The 15,234-nt window shown below is 39.3% G+C and overlaps 1 protein-coding gene across 1 annotated transcript in view; it reads right to left on the bottom strand.

The window, feature by feature from the left end:
- LOC122663332 (putative disease resistance protein At3g14460) overlaps nt 1-15,234 on the bottom strand; it is a 41,651-nt gene that overhangs the window by 24,877 nt on the left and 1,540 nt on the right. The window lies entirely within an intron of this gene.

Genomic DNA, 15,234 nt, shown 5'->3' with positions numbered 1-15,234 from the left:
TTCCCTCCTCCGATGCTCGACGCATATCACATCTAGATCCAACGGCTAGATTTGAATTGAAAATTTACAATCTTCATTTTTAATGTTTCATTTTCACCCATATTGAGATATTGTTTCAAACACCGTATACTGTGTGAGAATTGATTCTTCATATTAGATCGAAATTTTTTTGATTTAATACCGTTTCCTTCTTCAGGTACGACCACATAGTCTTTATTCTCTTAGGTTTCCTATCCAGTACAATTTGTCCAGTTCCTCTTGCAGAGAGGGTAGAAAAGACCACCTTAACCCCTGCCCGAACACACTATCCGGATGGGATCCACCTCCTCTTATTAGAGGCACTAGGGAACTGTACCGAACAGACAACCTGATAAGATAATTGTTGGACGACCACCACCCATCAAGTCCTTTACTTTTCTGTTTTTAATTCAATTTTATGGTTTATTTTAAGTCGCTATAATGATGGTCACCCCCACCCACAAAGTCTCGGATTAGGATCATCTCCAAGGAGCAGGGAACGCCTAGGACACTGTCAACCATTGGACTGTGTCGCACACATCCCTAGGCATACATCGAGATGCATGCGACACACCTAGCCATTGGATGCCCCCCGGTAGAATCCTGGGCGCACGCCTCCCTAGAGACGAACTCAATTCCAAAGTCTTACTTTTTTGATTCCCTATAGTGGCCATAATGGTGGTGGGACCTGGGAACGACTACCACCCACCAAGAACCTTACTTTTCCAATGCCCTTTTAATGCAAATTATAGTCTATTTTAAGGGATTTTTATTTGTTTTTTATTTTTTTGGATTAAGAGTTTGTATAATAGGGGGATAGGTCCACGGTGGTTTGAATTCATGATCTCTTATTTAAGGAGTTGATCTTTTGCCAACTGAGCTGATTTTGGGGATTTTTATTTGTTTTATTTGTGATATCCTTCATTTCTCCAATTTTCACCCGTCATATGCTCGTGTGTCACACCTAAATTGAACGGCCAAATTTGAATTGAAAATTTTACATTTTCATTTTCACCCAAGATATTATTTCAAATACTTTACACTAAGAATTGATTATTCTTTATCGGATCAGAAATTTTTTTGATTCGGTACCGTTTCCTTATTTAGGATGACCACCACCCAAGAGATCCTTTACTTTCTTTTGTCCCTTTGATAAAATTTCTCTTTTATTATTAGGGTTAAATGGGCAACGCGACTCTAAACTCACCTCCTAAATGCACCACCCAAATCGAGCTTAATCGTTGATTTAATAATCTTAAATCTATTTCATTAAAAATACAAACACATTCAACGTGCAATCGGCTCCCCTGTCTTCTTCTTCGGCCACCACTAGCTTCACCCCATCTTTCCTGAAATTTTTTTTATTCAATACAGTTTCCTTTTTCAGAGACCACCACCATTTAGAATTTTTATCATCTGCGATTCTCCTGCTCGGTACAGTTCCCTAATGCCTCTAATAAAATGGGGTGAATCCCACCCAAACAGTATGTTCGATCAGAGGGTGGAATAATCATTTTAACCCCTTATGAGAAGAACCGCATAACTGTATCAATCAACAAACCTCAAGGGATAAAGGTCCACACCACCGGACAGCTAGGCTACATGTGCAGCACCACAGGAGAGACGGTGCGTATTTACTACCTTACCCCTGCCCGAACGCCTTGCTCGAGCAGGGGTAAAGTGATCAATGCACACTGCTTCACCTAATTGTCACCTCTGATGCTGCACACGCAGCCCAGCTGCCGGAATTGACAGCATCTTTTTCACCGACCAATCCCTTTACTTTTTTTGTTTCCAAATCAATTTTTAGTTTCTTTTAAGTCGCTATAATGATGGTCGCATCCACCCACAAAATCTATTATTTTGATTCCTGTCGGTGGCCATAATGGTGGTGGGACATAGGAACGACCACCACCCACCAAGAACTTTACTTTTTCCAATTCCCTGGAGTCCAAATTATAATTTATTTTAAGGGATTTTTATCTGCTCTGACAATCTCTATTTTTCCAATTTCCCCCTTATCACACTTAGATCCAACGATCAAATTTGAATTGAAAATTTTCACTTTTCATTTTTACCCTATTGAGATATTGTTTCAAATTTCCTATAATTCTATTTGAAAAAATTTTGATTCGATACCGTTTCCTTATTCAGGGCAGACCTGAGACCACCACCCACCAAGTCCTTCACTTTTATGTTTTCAATTCAATTTTATAGTTCTGAAAAAAAAAAAAATTCAATTTTATGATTTATTTTAAGTCGCTATAATGATGGTCGCCCCCACCCACAGTCTCTTACTTTTTCGATTCCCATCGGTGGCCATAATGGTGGTGGGACCTGGGAGAGACTACCACCCACCAAGGCCCTTCCTTATTTTGCTAATTGGTGCAAATAATAGTATAATTTAAGGGATCTTTATCGCCCCCACTACTGGGGCGGTCAAGTGCCATCGTGCGGCTGGGCATCACCCAAGTGTGCACTGTAGGGGCTCACTATACACACATTGGTGGTGCTTCAACCGCATGATGCGAATTTGACCGCCCCCAGTACTGGGGGCGATAATTTTCTATAATTTAAGGGGTTTTATCTGCTATATTTTTTATATCCTCCATTTCCTCAATTTCCCTTCTCAGATGTTCGATGCATATCACACCTAGATCCAACGGTCATATTTGAATTGAAAGTTTACGATCTTCATTTCTACCAATTCATTTTCACCCATATTGAGATATTGTTTCAAACACCATATACTGAGTGAGAATTGATCTTCATATTAGACAGAAAAAATTTTGATTCAATATCGTTTCCTTCTTCAAGGACGACCACATAATCTTTATCCTTTTAGGTTTCCTATTCGATACAATTCGTCCAATTCCTTTCATAGAAGGCAGAAATGACCACCTTACCCCCTACCCGAACACACTACCCGGATAAGATCCACCCCCTTTTATTAGAGGCACTAGAAAACTGTACCGAACAGAGAACCTGATAGGATAAGTATTGGACGTCCACCACCCATCAAATCCTTTACTTTTTTGTTTTCAATTCAATTTTATGATTTATTTTAAGTCGGGCTACAATAATGATCACCCCCACCCACAAAGTCTCGGATCAAGATCATCTCCATGGATAAGGGAGCGCCCAGGACGCTGTCAGCCGTTGGACTGTGCCACACACATCCCTAGACGTGCACCAAGACGCGTGTGGCACATCTCAACTGCTTGCCCCCAGACAAAACCCTGGGCGCACAATTCCCTGGAGACGAGCTCAAATCCAAAGTCTCTTACTTTTTTATTCCCTTTGGTGGCATAATGATGGTGGGACCTGGGAGCGACTACCACCCACCAAGAACCTTACTTTTCCAATGCCCTTTTAGTGCAAATTATAATCTATTGTCAGGGAAGTTTTTCTGTTTTATTTCTGACATCCTCCATTTCTCCAATTTTCACCCTTCATATGTGTCACACTTAAATCGAACGGCCAAATTTAATTTGAAAATTTGAAAATTTCATTTTCACCCAAGATATTGTTTCAAATACCTTACACTGAGAATTGATTATTCTTTATCGGATCGGAAAATTTTTGATTCGATACCGTTTCCTTATTCAGGATGACCACCACCCAACAAATCCTTTACTTTCCTTTTTTCCTTTGGATAGAATTTCTCTTTTATTATTAGGGTAAAATGGGGCAACACGACCCTAAACTCACCTCCTAAATGCACCACCCAAATCGAGCTTAATCGTTGATTAAATAATCTTAAATCTATTCCAATAAAAATACAAACACATTCAACCTGCAACCGGTTCTCCTGTCTTCTTCTTCGGCCACCGCTATCTTCACCCCACCCTCTCTTAAAAAGACCTACGAAAAATATGTCCATCTCTAATGAAAGCATCTTAAAAATCAGGTAATCAAAAGTCCGGTGTTTTTCCGGGTATTATACACCGGACTTTTGAACCCAGCCCAGGGTAGCATGAACATTCCTGCTACCCATGTGGCAACAAAATTTCGTTCATTGCAGTTTGTCACATATTAGGGAATCTACACACCAAACCATCAACAACCTCTTGTCCAGATCAGGCGTTGCATAACAAAAAGTATTTTTCTTTTATTTTTATTTTTTATTTTTTTCTATTCAAGATTCTTTTTTCTTTTCATTTCTATCCAACCAACATACCCTAAAGGTGTTTTCTTTGTTTGCTTCCTTCAATTTTCAAGAAACAAACTAAAAAAAAAAAAAGAGTTACCAATCCACAACTACTGAATCTGTGAGAGAACATTCCTTTCCTAATTTATTACCAACATTCGATAGTTTAGCACTGGGGATACAACCTCTCCGTGAAGTAGGGATAAGACTGCATACATTATGACCCTCACCGGACCGCACAACAGCGGGAGCGTTGTGCATTGGATCAATAGGTTAGCATCCATACTTTTTAGCAACATTCAATAACTTACATGATGATCTCAGAAAGAACGGTGAAAGGAAATCTTAAAATTTTCCTTTCAAATTCACCCAATAAAAAAAAAAAAAATTTCCTTTCAGCAGAAGTATGCAAATTGATCTTACTATACTGTTGAATACACTTCCAAATTAAACTTTTCATAACCTTTTTAATAAACATTTGAACTGGTAAGTTTTGCAACCATATATAACTTTGGACATCCAAGCACATCACCAAGAATCCAATGACACCTCTAATGGCCGATAAGCTTCAGACAAGAAGCAACATTTAAACGGAAAATTACATTATTTCGACAAAAGAAATCAAAAACTGAAAACAGGGTCCTAAAAAACAAAGAGAGAGAGAGAGAAAACAAAGACATTTTTTTCAAACTCATTAGAGTCTCACAAGATTTTCAAGTTTGAATCTTCAAGTTACAACGTTCACTTGATTCAATCACATCACTCTCACCTTCATGCCACCAAATTCTGTGAAAGTAGTAGCACCTGAACAACAGCAAGGTACGCTAATTAGGATAGATAATGACTCAGTATAATTTAGACAATCAAGGTTTTACCCTGATTATTTATCTTTCAAAAACCCTAAATTTTTTCATTTTATAAATTTGTAACAGATTGCAGTCTAGTCTAGGAAAAAAAAGATGCTATAGTCTCTATCAACTACAACCTCTGCATTGATATAACGATCAGAGTAAAGCCTAGAGTAGATTTCTAATGAGCTCATAAGATTATGTTAGGGTTTAGGGTTTAAGCACTGGTTGCTTAAAGCATTACACCCTGTGTATCAAGTTTGAAATACCCAGACTGTTGCCTCCAGCTAGTATTTATAGGGAAAATAGGGTTTATGTTAGATTGCCCCTCACATCTTGAGTCAAAACACAAGTAGGATTATATTAGAACATATAAAGAGATATTACCATAATACCCTTATAGATTACACTACTCTCCAAGTGAAAAATGAAGACATTAAATATTTTCTAGATAGAAATATAAAATATATTAAAATTCCATACCAGATCATATGCGTTGGTACATCAAGCTTCCATCGTCTTCCTGCTTTTTCTGCCAACCTGGCTGTTGATCCATCCATCCAGTTAGTAACGGACATTCTTTGATTTTCAGAAAGCAGAGGGAATTGAGCATGTGAAGCACTTCAAGTTCCTCTAGCATGGGACAATCCTTGAACATAAGTCGATTAAGGTTGGGAAAAGGAAGCCAATCACTGTTACCATTCTGTTCTACAAGCCAAATTTTCAAATTAGGCATGTTTTTAACTTTAAGCATCTCAAGCGATGAAAACCCAATTCCGCTTCCACTTCCAAGAAAAGAGTCATTGTTCAACTGCTCTATTTGATCCATTTCACTTATAGAAAGTGTCTTAAGCATTGGGAGACGCCAAAGGGGAGGAAGATATTGACATCTTTTGCAATTTCTCAAGGAAACTTTCTTAAGTTTTCCAAATGAATTGGAGTCATTAGTCATCCGGTCTGGAAAACTCCAACCACCATAACCTAATATTTTTAATGTTTCCAGATTACTATGTCGTTGGAGGCCTTCAAGAACCTCTTCAAATCTATAGTACTGTCCAGTGGGTTCCTCAGTCCACTTCAACTTCAATTGGCAAAGAAACTGTTTATCATTTAGTGCAGCCTCCTTAGCGTCTTCCAACTTTAGGACATTTTCAAGGTTAGAAATGCACAGCGATCCTCGAAGATTATTCATCTTCTTCAACACTCCAATATTTTCTTTCTTTTCTTTTCCCACAACAAATGGACAAGAAAATGTCTCAAGCATAGTTAATTGCCCAATTCCTGGTGGCAAGGAGTCTAAATAGTGATTTTTGTCTAACAAAAGCTTTTTCAAGCTACGAAGATCCTCCAAGCGAGGCAAGTTTTTGAGTTTCTTACAACCATTGAGTTTCAGTATCTGTAAACTACGAAGTTTACAGATGGTCTTGGGCAACTTTTCAATTCTAGATTTAGAGAGATCAAGGTACCGGAGGTGCTTCAAACAACCAATAGAATCTGGAACTTCAATGGTGGAAGAACAACTTATATCCAACACACGCAAGCGTTTGAAACATGTAAATTGATTATAAGGAAGTTTAACTTTATGATGGATGCTTCTCTTGCCTCCAATGTGCAGAAGGAAAGTACGCAATCCTTCACATCCAGCAAGAACATCAGCTGTGTTCACCAAATAATTTTCACAATGCAATGAAAAATGGCGGAGACAATCCGTCAAGCGGGATAAGTAATCTGCTACAGCTTCACTTTCATTTATTGTCAGACATTCTCCACAAGAAACAAACTTTGCAAGCTCATGGAAATCACCCTTCAGTTGGTAAATATCATCTGAATTTAATAAAAAAAAGGAGCTTTCTAACAGCTTATCAAAATAACTACTCACACAAGGATTATTCGTCCTCAATTTAAGCCCACCTTGGCCTCTAATCTTAAGTTGGGATCTCAAAGCTCAAACTTGACCCATTTGGGCTCAACACAGGCCGAGACTGGCTCAAAGCCTTGGAGAGGGAGAGAGTCCTGTATTTCATTGTTATTTAATAACATGTTTGATAACCATAACTTGAATATTGATTCCTTGAAAACCCACCCCAGCACAACACGAGGATTATTCATCCTCAATTTAAGCTCACCTTGGCTTAATCCTAATTTGGGATCTCAAAGTTCAAACTTAACCGATTTGGGCTCAGCACAGCCCAAGAATGGCCTAAAGCCTAGGAGGGCTTTGAAGTGAAATGACATAATTTTCCTTCTATTTCCCCATTTGCTACATTGTGTAACTTAAATCTTTAGGATAAAAATAAAGAAACTCTGTTGAAAACCTATTTTTCTGTTTTCAAAAGCAAGCCCCTTTTTTTATTTCTAAAAACAATAACCGAAGACAATTTTTCAAAGCAAAGGTATTATCAAACATGTTCTTTTGTGACAAACATTGTTCCATTTTTCCAAACCAAAAAAAAAAATAATTTTGAAATGTTATCAAATGACGCCCTTTTTCTGACAAACATTCTATTATTTTTAATGAATAAAGTAAAACGAAGAGTCACTGTTTCACATAGAATAGCTGCCTATAATACCACAGTTAACATTCTATTTAAAATCCAAAATGAAAAAGAGGTTATTCAACTTATGCAATTATAATAGAAAATCTTCATGAATAAGAGGACTGTACCCCACAGGGAGTTGCCAGTTTGCCAATCAGATAGAGGAAAGGGACCATGAATTAGGATTGCAGAAAAGGAATTTAGGTAGGAGTTCATAAGATTAAGGAGGGTTACCACTTTTTATTTATTTATTTATTTTTGGTGCAAACACCCCCAACCCTCAATGAGGGGGTGGGGGAATTTTATTCATATTATGTGTGGATTACACATGGGGGGAGATAGACACATCTTCTCAATCCACGGATCGGAATTGGCGCCAAACCGTCCTACACGCTACCGATAGTGCCATCCCGACTAGGAGTCAGCAATGCTATTAATCTCCCTTGGAACAAAGCTAAAAGCACAAGATACAAAATAAGAAGACAGGTGCATGATGTCCTCAAGAATAGGCTTCAAAGACAAAGGCGCTGCTGCAGTACCGCCTTGCAAAAGGGAAATGACACCTTTGTTGTCGTTCTCAAAAATAACATGATCATAGCCTTCTGCAATGGCCTCTAACATAGCAGCACAGATACAAACTGCTTCACCTTCTGCTGGATCTGGAAACTGCAAAGGGCTAGAGACAGCTACCATGGATCTCCCCTTGGAATTACGACCAATATAGCCGATACCCCATTGTTTGACCTTGGTACTATACTAGCATAACAGTTAAATTTAATTTGGTCTGGTGGAGGTTGAAACCAAGGACCTGGAGAGGAGACTTCAGAAGTATTAGATCGAGGTTCCCCTTGAATAATAGAAGTGGCAGCAACATCTTCATTATTATTATTATTTCCATGGATGTCTGTTCCAGAAACTGCAGCACTTGTAAACTCATTGAAAGCTGAAAGCTGAAACCTGAAACCTGGATTACTTCCTCAGGCGTCCATGAACTTCTTCCAAAAAGCACAGCATTGCATGCTATCCATAAGTTCCAACAAATAAACATAATTAAGGATATCAATTCCTTTGCTGTAATTTTGCCAAATAGTAAATTTAGGAAGATTAAAAGCTAAAACTATATTGATCATTTAATCTCTGCCTCAGATATATAATATAGTAAATCAAGGAGAAAGTTGATGGAAATAAAACAGAGTTGTGTACTTACATCGGTGGAGGATGCAAGTGAGAATAGATTTAATTAATCCCACAATTCTGACTTTCCAATAATTCTGCAAAGTGATGACAATTAAATTAGCAAGAGAGAGAAGATTCCCCTATACAGAACTTCCATTACTTTTGGTGACCAATTGAAGCTTTAAGGTTGGAAAAACTAATGGGATGCTGAGAAGTGATTACATATAGATGCAATGATAGGCAGCACTAATTAGCTGAAAACTTCCATGCAATTGCCATGTTTCTTTGTGTTGAATCTTGAGCATTTTCAAAGAGAATCATTCCATTGAGAGAAATTTTAATAATAACAATGATCTGCCCTGATGTATTTTGCATCATGCACTCATTCTCTTCACATCTCTTCATTCTCCTACAAGTAGAAATTAAATTAAATTCACACTTGGCATAACATGAAGTAGAGATACAAATCATCATTTCTTATTGTAGAAGAAATACCTCACTAAAATTGGTTGCAAAGCATCTCGGCTTGTATTGTGTTTTTGCATGATAAACACTAGAACTCCATATATGAAATTTATAATGAGAGGGCATTCCCACAGGTGGTGGTTCAGCTTTATTGCCTTTTGTGATCTATTATTACCTTAGGGATTTGAGCAATCTTGGCCCACTCCTCTTCCCTCTTTTGGTACCGTTGTTTTAACATTGGACAATTCTGGATCTCCAAAAGTTTAAGAGAGGTTAGGTGAGAGAGTCCTTCATGTAGGGATTCAAGAATTGGGCAGTCCTTGATGGAAAACCCCCCAAGATTGGTGGGAAGTAGGCCCTTTGGAATGGACATGAGAACACGACATCCACCAATGGTGAGAGATGAAAGAGATGCAAGATTATGAAGACCAGAGGTATGTAGGGGTTCAAGATTCTTGCAATCCATAAGAAAAGAGCATTCCATAATCACCAATAGTTTAATATTTGTGAGTTTGTGCAGCCCCTTGGGCAAGGAATTTAGCTTCCCACAATTTATAATCACTAGATCCCGAAGCGCAGTGGGTAACCCCATATCTGAAATGGACTCAAGAGCAGGGCACTCTTTGATTTCCAATCTTTGTAGGGACATGAGTTTGTGCAGTTCCTCCGGCAAAGACTTTAGGTTCAAATATCCATGGAGTACTAATGATTGGAGAGATGTGAGGTTGGGCAGTAGTCCCATGGGTAGGGACTCCAGATTCTTGCAATCGATGATCTTCAATTCTTGAAGTGCAGAGGGTAATGTTGTTTGCTGGAAGGACATAAGAGAAGGGCAACTTTCAATTACAAATTCTTGGAGAGATGTTAGAGTGTGTAGCACCTTGGGTAGTGACTCTAGATTCTCACAGTTTGATATTTGAAGAATTCGGAGAGGCGAGAGGTTGTGCAGCCCGTCAGGCAAAGATGTGAGTCCTCTAGCCCCTTCAATTATTAGTTCTTTAAGACAATGGAGATTGCACATGCTCTGTGGTAACTTCCCTAGGTTGTCACGAGTCATAGATAGACAAATGTTTGAAGGCTTGAAGGAAGGAGATGACCAAACCCAATCTCAAACTGTGAGAAGAACCATAAGCTCTTTACAATGGTAGATCCGTAATTCTTGAAGTCTTTGTCAAGTGTTGCATAAATTCATTGGGCGATGATTTGAGATCTGAAACATCATAAATAGTCAAGGAAGAAAGTGAGGAGAGATGAGGTACTATTTTGTTGTTGAGTACCATCCCCTTACATTCCCCCAAACTGAACTCCTTGATAGATGGAAGCATTGGAAGGACACAAAGTTCTTTGCAATTTTCAATTCGGAGTGACTCCAAGGAAGGAAGGATGTCTGTTAATTCTCTCAAATTGGGACAACACACAATTTCTAGGTCACGGAGGCAAGGGAATATTATTGAGTTATGTACATGTGGTGCTGCTGTGGCTGCTGGTACTGATGATGAGAACGATGATGGGTGGGCGAGTCGGACATTAATGATGATGATGATAGGTGGTTAGAGTTGAACATTAATGACGCAGCGATGATGATGGCTGGTCGAGTCAAACAATGTTGTTATCTGGTTACAATTATTCAAATTCAAGATCTCAATGGATTGAATACTCGGAAGTACCACCAATTTTGGGCATTTAATGATCGGAGCCACCGTAATGAAGGAAGGAGCTGCGGTAGTTCTCTTAGGCTGTCACATATATCTATTAGCATTTCCAACGATCGAGGCAAGTGATGGGAGAACATCCTTAGCTTGGGACAATTTATTATAATCAGCTCACGGAGGCAAGGGAATTGTCCTCCATCTTCTTGAGTTCTTCTCCTTCAACCACTTTGGGCCACTCCTCCCACTCTTCCATTCTTTCAATACGTAGTGTCTCCAATGATCGAAATTGCTTATTAGCTATGATGAGCCGTCCCCATGTAACTCACTTCCCACAATTTTTATAGCACTGCAGCTGTTGATGACTAGGTTTTTGAGTAAGGGAAGTTGCCTAAGATGAGGCAGGAACCTGCATTTGTGACAACCAATGAGATGCAATGTCTCTAAATTAGAGAAGGAAGGATGCTCTGTCCAGCTTTGGGAATCTCCTACCACCATAATTTTTAATCCATAGCATTTGAAGATTGGTACCAGGCTGTAGTTGGTCAAGTACATCCTCCTCTACTTTTTCATCTCTTCCCAAATCAGGAAAATTATCCTTACTTCCATAATGACTCCAACGTAAGCGTATCCCAAGAAGGTGGGGTTTGTTCTTTAAATTGGCCACCATTGCTTCTTCTGTCCCAATATTTCCTGCATTTTCCAAGTTGGAAATGTCAAGAGTCCCACGGAGTTGGGACAAGTCCCTCAAATCACTACTATTTTTTTACTCCACAACAAATGTGCTCAATGTTTGAAGACTAGTCAGGTTACCCACTCCTAATCGCATTTTATAGGAACCCCATGACCTTGTGGGGAGAAATAGATGTCGAAGGTTTGCAAGGTTACCCATATCTTCAGGCAACTCTCTAAGGCTCCAACAACGAGCAAGGACCAACGTTTGTAGATTGTAAAGACTTGTAATTGAGTTGGGTAGTCTCACAATATCAGAAAATGAGAGATCAAGAAGCCTTAGATGTTTCAACTTGCCAATTGAATCGAGGCAATTCATGATTGCGACAATTTAAACGTAGCACACGCAGAATTGGAATTCCATCTTGGTGGACAAAAAGTACCTTGGACCACCTTCAATATCATTGAGAGTTACAAGGGTGCGTAAGCTTTTCATGGCATCAGTTGTAGAAGGATGTGTAAGCTTTTCACGGCCTCAGATTCTGTTGCCTCAACATGACAATTGGATTTATTGTAGGACAAGTGACGGGTTGTTGTAAGAACTTGGGATGACTTATCATACTCTCTCCTACAACGTATTCCACCCGAAACAAATTGTGCTAAATCATGGATCAGATCATGCATCACAAATCCCGATCCCGAGTTACTTGAATGACTTGAAAAATGATCTCGATGTGAATATCATTCGATGATTCAAGCAAAGAACCTCTCACGTTGATGATAAGCATCCTCCGCGAACAAAAGGGGATGGCTCCTTCAAGGCCGACGAGTAGATAACTCAAAGAAGGATCTCCCAAGTAGTTCATCAAAATACGCAGCCCCTATATCTTCCAGCCATTTCCTTCCTTTTGGTTGAACAATTCCTTCCGCCATCCACAACATCACTAATTCAATCTTATTAAACTCGAAGTCTTTGGGAAACAAAGCACAGTATGCGAAGCATCTCTTCAGTAGTGCTGGAAGATGGTGGTAACTCAACATGAGCGATGGAAGGATCTCACTCTCTCTTAAACCCCATATTTCATTCTCCAAAATATCTTTCCACTCACTATTCTCCCTTTTATCTCGCAAAAAGGCCAGCAAGTGTCTTTACTACAAAGGTAAACCTTTACATTTCTTCACAATTTCTTGTCCAAATACTTCCAACTTTTGATTTGCATCAAACAAGTTTTCATTCATGAAAGCGTGCCTTCTAAAGCAAAACAAGCTTCGTCGATAGACCTTTTAGATCATGATCGTTCGAACAAGGCGCATACGATTGATGAAACGCTTTTGTTCCGTGTTATAACTAATATCTTGCTTCCTGGTTCACCAAATGCAAAACGGTGCTTAACGCATCCCATTTCTCATATATCTCATTCCACATGTCATCCAGAACCAATAAGAATTTCTTCTCGCTCAATGCTTCTTGAAGTTTCACCTGTGAAAGGCATCCGGTGAATTAGAAGTAGGGGATGACCCAGTGGCTGACTCAAGAATTTCTTTGGTTAACTTCACCATATCAAAGTTTTCCGATACACGACTCCAAGCTTTCAGACCAAAATGCTTCTTTAACTTTCTCATCGTTATAAAGAAGTTGAGCAAGCGTTTTCTTTCCAGATCCGCCCATGCCGACTATGGCTAGTACTCGAGAAATTATTGTCATTGTCACGGGGACTTGGAGATTTGTCCGATAGCAACCATTCAGCAATCTTCTCCTTATCTTCCTCTCTGCCAAAAACTTTAAATCTATTCACCAAAGAACTCGTTGGTGGCCTTTGACTGAATACCCTAGTCCTTGAGAACCCAGATGATCCCATGGTTGAGTTCAAACCTAGAGCAACTCCTTGTGCTTCACTTTTTAACTTCTCGTTGATGTCCCTTACTTTTGCTTTAAGCCTTATAATTCCTTCAGCTCTTCGGCGATGCTATAAACCTTACGTCCAATGCCTTTTATTCCTTCAAATGTTTCATTGATGACCTTAACTGCAGATACTATTCCAGAGTTCAACCACCAAGAAACACTACTTTCACTTGGTGTAGTGAGAGGAAGCAGGTTGCATACCTGTTGGGTTTGGTTAGGGTGGCTCTGATATCCAGATTCCAATCTAAGCCTTTTTAGCCTCTCATTGGCATCCCTTATGTTTGATCCAAACCTTTTGATTCCCTGCAGCATTCGACAATGTTATAAACCTTGGATCCAATGCTTTTTATTCTTTCTAAAGTTTCATTGTTGCCTTTAAATGCAGATTTCATGCCAGAGTTCAACTAAGAAGAAACTCTACTTTCACTTGAATGGATTGAAAGGAACAGGGTACCATGCATACCTGTTGGGTTTGGTCAGCACATTCCAATTTCAGGCGTAGAAGTTCCGTGGCATACTCATCCAGTATGTCCTCCGCAACATAGAGGAGTTGTTTGAGGTGGTCAAGCCACAATTTCACAGCACCGTCGGTGAACTGCTTCACTTCAGCTTCATCAGATAAGGCCTGAATCATGGATGACGTCTGCTTCAGTGACTCTACTTCATCCAAGTCGATTTCCCATCGGAGTAAGAAATCCAGTAACTCAGGAACAGCAAACCTTTCGAAAGCCGCCTGAAGGAACGCCGAGATGACGGCCTCTCTGAAACACTCTCCCATATCTGACATCTTTCACAGAGATAAAAGATGTAAAGCAAAGAGCCAAAGAGAGTTCACAACAACTGGAGCAGAAATCAGAGAGAACTGCTGGAAGTCATTTAAGGTGAAATTCAGCTCTTCTTCTCCCTATAACAATAACATAAATGGGTAGGAATGAATGTGTGCTTTTGAAATCATATAAAAAATCCAATGAAGACAAATCTTACCAAACGGGCTCTTCCGTATCTTTATGACTTTTTCAACTCTTTGTGAGCGGGGACATGACCGTGCATGCTTACACGGCGGGGTATGAAAACTTTCCCCATAATCTAGTTTGATTACAGGGACCTGAGTTAATTATATATATAATATCCATTTAGTATATGAAGAGAACTGAGTCTGGAAACTCAGTGGCTTATCACAACCATTCTGCAATAAAAAGAAAGCCTTGTTAAATCCACTATTTTATTTTCCAAGTAAAGTTGCTGTGGCATATTAAGGCACCGTTTGACAACGTTACTAGTGTTTCTGTGTCATTTCTGACTAAAAACGTATTTTGGTGTTTCTGTGTCATTCGTAGTAACAGATTATAAGCCAACTCTCTGTGTAATTATTGCATTATTTGCACAATGTGTGCTGCAGACTCACTCAACCAGTTGACAAAATTCTACCCGTGCTTTCTCATATCTTATCATAAGCATCAAACCACCTAGCATTTAAGAGTCCTGATTTACCCTTGGAATATAATTCTACACATATCTTGCTTTCAATGGAATCAAGACAATAAATTAACTATGCCATCACATTTGGTCAAGCCCAGCACACTAGAAATCAAATTTTGCACACTGGATTTGCAGCACAGCATTCAGGGAGAGAAAGTACCTCTGGGTTGCGGTTGCCGTTGCCGTTGCCGTTGCCGGTGGAGAAGTGCCATGTTCACGGGCAGAGAAGAGGAGGAAGCGAGATCCAACCGTGGAGAAAACCCTGAACAAAGGAGAGGGAGAAATGAAGAAATTTGAAGGTTATTTTCCATTATGTCATCTTCAAAAATCAACTAGA

This window comes from Telopea speciosissima, chromosome 5 (assembly GCF_018873765.1).
Source record: "Telopea speciosissima isolate NSW1024214 ecotype Mountain lineage chromosome 5, Tspe_v1, whole genome shotgun sequence".
In the NCBI taxonomy this organism is placed as follows: domain Eukaryota; kingdom Viridiplantae; phylum Streptophyta; class Magnoliopsida; order Proteales; family Proteaceae; genus Telopea; species Telopea speciosissima.
Note: the sequence above shows the minus strand (reverse complement) of the source record. Positions and strands in the feature narration are given on the sequence as shown.